Source organism: Corythoichthys intestinalis, chromosome 5 (genome assembly GCF_030265065.1).
Source record: "Corythoichthys intestinalis isolate RoL2023-P3 chromosome 5, ASM3026506v1, whole genome shotgun sequence".
In the NCBI taxonomy this organism is placed as follows: domain Eukaryota; kingdom Metazoa; phylum Chordata; class Actinopteri; order Syngnathiformes; family Syngnathidae; genus Corythoichthys; species Corythoichthys intestinalis.
Window position 1 is genome coordinate 27087756 of NC_080399.1, and position 7612 is coordinate 27095367.

At 43.6% G+C, this 7612-nt stretch overlaps 1 long non-coding RNA gene across 4 annotated transcripts in view; it reads right to left on the reverse strand.

Moving 5' to 3' along the window:
• LOC130916405 (uncharacterized) overlaps window positions 1-5006 on the reverse strand; it is a 66138-nt gene extending 61132 nt beyond the window's left edge. The window contains exons 1-3 of one of the 4 annotated variants that reach the window (XR_009063270.1): window positions 3856-5006; window positions 3500-3739; window positions 1253-1275 (exon numbers count right to left, since the gene is read on the reverse strand). This is a non-coding gene — a long non-coding RNA (uncharacterized LOC130916405). The other 3 variants (XR_009063272.1, XR_009063273.1, XR_009063271.1) reach the window with 3 other exon arrangements.
• Between the last annotated feature and the right edge of the window lie 2606 nt (window positions 5007-7612).

The window sequence follows — 7612 nt, forward strand, 5'->3', positions numbered from 1 at the left end:
TGCAATGCAAAATGTCCACGCAGCATCCAAAAAATACTCGTGTAAAGAGGAGGGGGAAGAAGTTGATGAAAACTTACCTGTTTTCTTTCCCAAATAAACCCTTTTTATCCCCTAATTTGCCCTCAGGGGGGTCATACACATGGGGCTTCCTTTTTGACACGGTTGGGCCCTGGCTATTTCTCAATATGATGGTAATGGTGGTGGTGGTCTTTTCATTTGCAATCCATGTCGGTCACGATTCTCCCCCCCTGCCGTCTGGGCTGCACAGTGACTGCCTCTCTTGACGCAGCCAGCCAGCGTGCACGCTACCCACGTCACGACGGAGCAGGATGAGATGAGATGTGCCCCCCTCTCACCCCAGCCCCCCCCCCCCTTACTACTCCCTCTCCCACTTTGCTTTTGTGTGGTTTGCATATGCAAAACCAACAAAAAAATGGGAGTATGGAAAGGAGGAGGTAGGGTCGCCATCACCCCTTTTTCTAGCCATTCACTTCGCGCGCTCATTCACAATGAACTCCGTTATCGAAAACAGCAAAACTCACAAGAAGCTCACTCTTGCGCGCCCTGCTGGTCACCTGTGGAAAAAATCTGAGTGAGGACAGCTCGCCGAGCTCAAACTGGAGATTTCGGCGCGGGTGGTCGTAAGCCCGCCCCCCTTCGACCCACCGCCCATATTTATGTATTATTAATTTTAGCCAGCTATAATTTGACGCACTGCAAGTAAAAAACACATTTCAATAGATGATCATTTCAACAATGTTTCCCTTATGTCCTGCTCAAAGAAAAATCGTGCCCGCGCACAAAGATAAGTTGAAAAGAAGCCCAGTACCGCCACTTGGCGGGCGTTCAGCACCAGTGATGGTGGACAGCTCCAGGGTCTCCCCCTCTCTATCTCACTCCCTTGCTCTGCGGCTCCTTTTTCTGCCTTAGACCCCCACCACCACCAACACCGCCATGTATGTGTGCACGCACCTTCTATTTAAAAACAAAAAATCGGGGGACCCCCCCCCCCCCCCAACACCAGCACCCCCACACACACGCACAAAGATATTCGCACTCAATCACACATTAAAAGAGACAAAGGGAAGGGATTGGGGGTTTTCTTACAGCGTGTGTGTGTGTGTGGGGGGGGGGGGGGGGTGATTCCAAGCCTGCAGGAAGTGTGCGATACACAAGAGGAAGGAAAAGCCGGAAAAAGGGAGAGCGAGAGAGAGAGAGTGGGACAGCATGCATGCACGCCGATGTCACTCACCGTGCTGCCTTCGGGTCCACCTCCTAAGAAAGAAAAATAAATTTAGTCATTTAGTCAAGATTTTTAAACCTTGGAGAAAACATTCGCAAGTTATGTCGGGGATTGCCCTACTGACACCCCCCAACCCTGCCTCCCGCTCCCCCTCTTTTTTGACATCGCTATTTGTGGAGCATGCACAACTAGGCTATTTTTAGCAGGAGACATGCAGGCATGTTACGTGAAGCCTCATGCAAATGAGCCCTCCACAAGTGTGCACGAGAGCCGTCGATGTTGCACCAATGCAGCGATTGTTTTTTTCTTCTTCTTCTACCCTCCAATGTCCACTCTCCACCAAGCAACTCCAAAAATCCACCACGCCGATGATAAAGAAGGCACATTCTACCTGGCACGACGCTCGTCCATAGTGGTACTGTCCTCTTTTAAAAATCAAAAAATAAAAACATTTCTTTTTTTAACAAAAAAACAAAACCTCTGCTGTAGAGTAAAAAAATAACATAAAGCTGCTTTGCTGACGAGACGAGAAGCAACCACTCCGCAAAAAAGGAAATAAATAAAAAGCAGTTTTTCTTTTGGGGGGAAGGGGGGCATGAGGAGGGTTGAAGGGCTGCGTCAGTTACTAGGCATTGACGTCACGTTCAGAATCTCTTTTTTTTCTCCGCCCCGTGGAGCCTGCGTGGAAAGATGCTGCTTGCTGCTGCCCTCCTGCGTGTGTGGAAAAAAAAACTAATATCACATGGACATCATGTGATATTTTGATCTGCTTTTATAAAGATATAGACAATGTGTCTTCCTTGTGTAAACGATATATAGGCTTTTTTTTTTTTTTTTTTTTTTTTTTTTTTAACAACAAAACATAAAAACCACACAATGTAAGCAATGAATTCTCTCTTTCTTTAACTCATTTACTGCCACTGACGGCCATGGAAGTCTAATACATTTTGACCCACCCAGTCAAAATGGACTGGACGTCCATTGCCGTCAATGGTACTGAAACGTGATCATTCACTAAACCAATACTCCCTGTCCAAAAATATTGGACGTCCATCACCGTCAGTGACAGTCAATGCTAAGGATGGGAGTTGGGGTTGTAGTAAGTGGAAAGGGTGACCCAATAAAAGGTGATTCCGAGAAAAAGTGAGGAGAGGGAAAGGAAAGGGCGAGCAAAAGGGCTGCGCCCGTCGCATCGGTTGGTGCTATTTTTAGCCCTGCCTGTGGGCCAACTGTACACGATGCGTGGACGCGCACGCGCACATCATAAAAAATACACGTCAGTCTTACTTTCTTTCCTTTGACCCCCTCCCCAGCACGACCATCGCCGTCCTCAGGGAAAACAAGAGCCAATGGGATAAATATACGTGACGTCACTGAGTACACATACGCAGGACAGTTCGGGGCGTGGGAGGGGGGAAAATCTCCTCAATCGAGCAGGGAACATACTTATCAATGGGACACGCAGCCCAGAGGGTTAAGTGCAGTGCTAAGAGTTGGTCGCATGGTGTCGACAGATTCGACTCCTCCAACTCGTGAGAGAGAGAAAATCATTCGAAACTTTTTGTCTGTAGATTTGTCTTTGTTGAACATTGGTGTGGCCAGGAAAAAGTTCAACTTAAAGAAATGTTGGTTTTCAGAATAAAACAATACTCTGAAAAATGTTCAAATATTTAAACAACACCGCACTTTTTAAAATAAATGCAAGAATCGGATTAAAAATTCTAAAGAAAAAAACATTCAAATACAAATTTCATACATTTTGAAATGATGCATTAAAAATACGTAAATAAGAGAAAATGTTCTAAGCAATAGTTAAAATACCAATCCAAAAATTCGAGTAACCACAGTGCCTGCATGCTAGCTGCACATGATGCTCTTTTTGACATTAATTGATCAACATCAATCAAAAACAAATGTGGTCAACTCAAGGATGTAATGTTATTTAAATGCCGCCAGTCCCTTAATTTACACTACTAACCAATCACGTGGAAGAATCAAGAAAGACGGTGCAGCCCAGCCCACGCAGTACTCAATGTTCCACAGCAACCTGATGCTGCTACTGTTAACTTTCTTACTTTACTGCTGACTTACTACTACATTTATCTGTCACTCTATGTAGACATTTTTTAAAGACGATAGTCTTGCACATCTCAAAGAAGGGCGTAGAGACACAATAAAGTTGTGTCATACTGATAAAAACAAGACAAACTATGGTGTAATAGCTGGACAAATGTATTCAAGATTGTTTTTCCTAACCTGCCTTGTGCTTCTTGCCTGCTGTTGCCGAGCGGCGCAGCGGAGGATCCCCCGGATGTGAACAACACTCCTACGCATCGCTGCAGCCTGACGCGTCCTCTCTCTCCCTCTCTCTCTTGTAGAGTGTCTGCAAAATCACGCAAAGATACCCCTTACACCCCCCCCCCCTCCCCAAACCTCTCCACTGAGACGGATCGACACGTTCACCTAAATCCACTCGGCAAACACGTCAAGTTTGTCCTGAAATTCCCCGGATGGAAGATGGGGAAGGGGGAGGAATAGAATGTCTTATAAATTAATTCAAAAGAAAATACACACAAGGAAAAACTTTCTAGACTGCAAACAGAAGCACTTACCCATAAAACTGTAGGGAGAGGGGTGTGAGTGTTCAGGAATCAGGTCACTCCAGTGCTGAAGCATCCTCTCCTGTCTTGCTCCAAGACTCAAATGTTTGCAGGCATTGCCAATACCAATTCAGGTAGACGGCTCGCCAAATAAAGAGGGAGAAAAGGGGGGTGATGACAAACGTATAGAGGGAGGCAGAAAAGAGAGAAAGTAGTTGGGGGGCAGAGTTACAAATATCAGGCAAAGCGCCAAATCAGAACAGGGGAGGAGGGCTGGGGGATGGAGAGGCACGATTCACCTCAGTGTGTGTGCCTGTGTGTATGTGTTTACAGAGAGAGATGGGACATGAGAACAAGCATGCATACGATCCAGGTTGAGGAGGAGAACGTGTCATGGGCAAGTCGTACTCATAGAAGAGTCGCTAAAGGAGGTCTGGAGCAAAAGAATGCATGGCATCCCTTCTATGTGGAGCTCCAATGTTAGTGCATTATTGTGTGCGTGTTTCCAGACATGGATGAGATATGAGGAAAATGAAACACACTTTCACGGAAATCCAAGAAAGGATGGAGGAGTATGTGTAGGTGTGTGTATTGGGGGGGGCATCACAAGTGTACCCAGAAAAAAACACTACTATTAGGCTGGAGAGGCACGATGTCAGCCTCTGTGCTCTAAAACCTCTCTCTCGCTCGCTGTCACTCTGTGTGTGTGTGTGTGTGTGTGTGTGTGTGTGTGTGTGTGTGTGTGTGTGTGTGTGTGTGTGTGTGTGTGTGTGTGTGTCTCTCTCTCTCTCTTCAGCAGCGTGTTATTGACCTGCATTGACGTCATTGCGTCATTAGGTATCCCTTAGAAACACTGACTTTCAAAAATAGTATCAAATTAATTCAGCTCACAAGCAGAGAGAGAAAGACAGACAGAGGGAGGGAACATTTAAGGTCAGGGTGTTTTAGGGTGATGTTTTATCACCCAAATAGCCCACCATCATCCTACACACAACAACAAATGAGATTCCACATCGAGATGCAAACAGATCGCGATACAATTATCTTTGGGGTCAAAAATGTCAGAATGGAAACATCTCTTTGATGTCTGTCTTTCTCTCCTCGAAGCTGGGCTAAAAATATCTCCTAGCCTTCCCAGCCAGCCACATTCAACAACCTGCCCCTTCACACACACAACACCCCAGTTAACCTTTACGACCAAGGGAAACGGGAACACTGTTCAGACCCCTAATGCAGAAAAACAACGAAAACACCCTTACACTCAGGACCATTCGCTTTTTAAATATAATTATTGTTTAAATCAAAGGGTACCAATGACAGCAGAGAGTGTGATAACCATAGACCAGTGGTTCTTAACCTTGCTAAAGGTACCGAACCCCACAAGTTTTACATGTGGATTTATTGAGCCCTTCAGCATACGCAGGGATTAAGAGAGGACCAGGGGGCAAAGCCCCAACCCCACCCCTCGGTGGCCAAAAAATGTCTTTGCATGTAACTGACTTTCCTATATTTGAATTGAAATTAAGACTTTGCCGGTAAAATGTTGTCTGTAAAAGTAGTAAAGCAATAAAACGACAAAAAATATTTTCTATAATGGGTCAAATTTATTTTTCGAATGGATCATGTGACTAGCACCTTAAAGACAGTCATTTGCTTTGTTTAGCCAAAACCACCTGAGGACGGAAGAGGCAAGATGGGTATATGCATTTTTTTTTCAAACCTAAGCTTTCAAAAGCGAAAACAACTACTGAGCAAGTACCAAGGATTGAAGATATGGACCATGAAATGCCAGAGAGCACCACAAAAATGGTGAGCGGAGTTTCAGTTTGTCCCACGAAAGACGCTAATTGTACAACAGAGCCACAATCGGGCGTACCATATTGAATTGAGGACGATCTTGGCCGAAAGCATTTATGCTGTCCTACGCAGCCTGATTTAGAATTCCCCTAAAACATGATGGGAAACGTGTGAAGATTCGTTTCACATGGGTGTGAATGACTGGAAAAACTTGGCATTAAATTGGATCTCTATGCATCACGCAAAAATCGAAGAAAAATCGAGAAAAACTTGTGCGCTCACACACACATAGCTCGAATGCTTCAATTTATGTGCATGGGCTAAGCTACTAATCAAGCATATACGTCGTAAGTTAATTTTATTGCTAACACTGCGTTTTGGGGCCACAAAAGTCAATCTCCGCCTATGCCCTTCGGAATAAATTATCAAAACCGATATACAGTGGGGAGAACAAGTATTTGATACAGTCAATGGGAAAACCCATTGGCAGTGTATCAAATACTTGTTCTCCCCACTGTATCTAAACTAGGAAGCTAATAAGTTAGCAAATTCCTATTCAAAATTCTTCTCATTTTGACAACATGTTTTATAAACAGGTCAAAATTTGTGACCACGCTGCCCATTGTTCTGTTGTATTTCCTCATACCAAGTGCGAGTTAACCTTCCACTGAGCAAACCAGTTCCTCCTCCCATTGGATCGAGGACTAGCAGTTTTTTTTTTTTTTAAATGGATAAGGCCTGTACGTTGGGAGCAAACCAGTCCAAAACCTGGTCTAAAAAGCCACTCTGCCTGGATTTAATCAGCCTACGAAAATAGGGCTCTGCGTGTATTTACTTTCGCCGAACCCCTTAGACTCTCTCACTGAACCCCTGGGGTTCGGTTGAACCCAGGTTAAGAACCACTGCCATAGACATTGTACCAGTGGCAGCAGGGGTTTCATTTATGTGTATCCATTGTCCAAATATTATTAAGGACTACTAAGAGCAGTGCCCTACAGTCCGCTGATGGTACAGAGAACTGTACAGATGTTCTCTGTGATCATCTACTACAGCAGTCATAGAGTTTGTAGACTTAATATCGTAATGAACAAAACAGCTGCCAACGCAAAATGGATGCAAGTAACAAAATTTCGAGTGAAAGGGAAAAAAAAAAGACAGCAAATTATTTAGAGGTTACATCAATACTTGCCGTCTCACGGTGACATCAATAAAGTAAAGTGGAGTTGACTTCCTTTGTAACAGTTCTTTTCTATTAAAAAAACAAATGAGTTTTCATCTCTCATTGACCACATGACGTATTCCAACAAAGGCTAAGGAAATGCGGGATAACGGTTAGGATATTGGAGGATTTGAAGACGGTTATTGGCTGTAACACTACCATATAATGTCATTCTTATTTTGTGTTGGACACAGCAATTGGCTCTTCATCTAGAACCATCCAAATTTTCTACGACTGCCAACACGTGTATTGGTTTGTCTCAAAAGGAGCTGTCTGTGGTGCTGAAGTCTGTCAAAACAGTCTTAAAGTCAATGAATTTAAGAAAGTAAAGCTAACACAGCAGATGAAAAATCATTTCTACTCGTCATTTTGTGTCTAATTGTGGACGTGACAATTTTCAAAGCGCCATACCTGGTGCCTCCTGTTTTGGTACCCTTTTGTTGGGTTTGACTGCTGAACAGGCAACCAAAAAGCCTTTTGTAACAACAAAATTTTTGGACCTAACAGCTAAACCAGAATCCCAAATCAAAGTGGATCTTTATATAAGGTAAAATAATATGTATATACTTCAAACTAACTTACAAAACATTAGATACGCTTTCCAATGACATCCAATACGATAAAGAATTTTATATATATATGGCGGAAAACACAGACAAGACTGAAAAAGCAGTTTCTGCTCTTGCACTCCTCTTTAAAATAAACTGATGCATTTTAAGCCAAAACAATTGTTGTGTTTGGTAGAACAATATG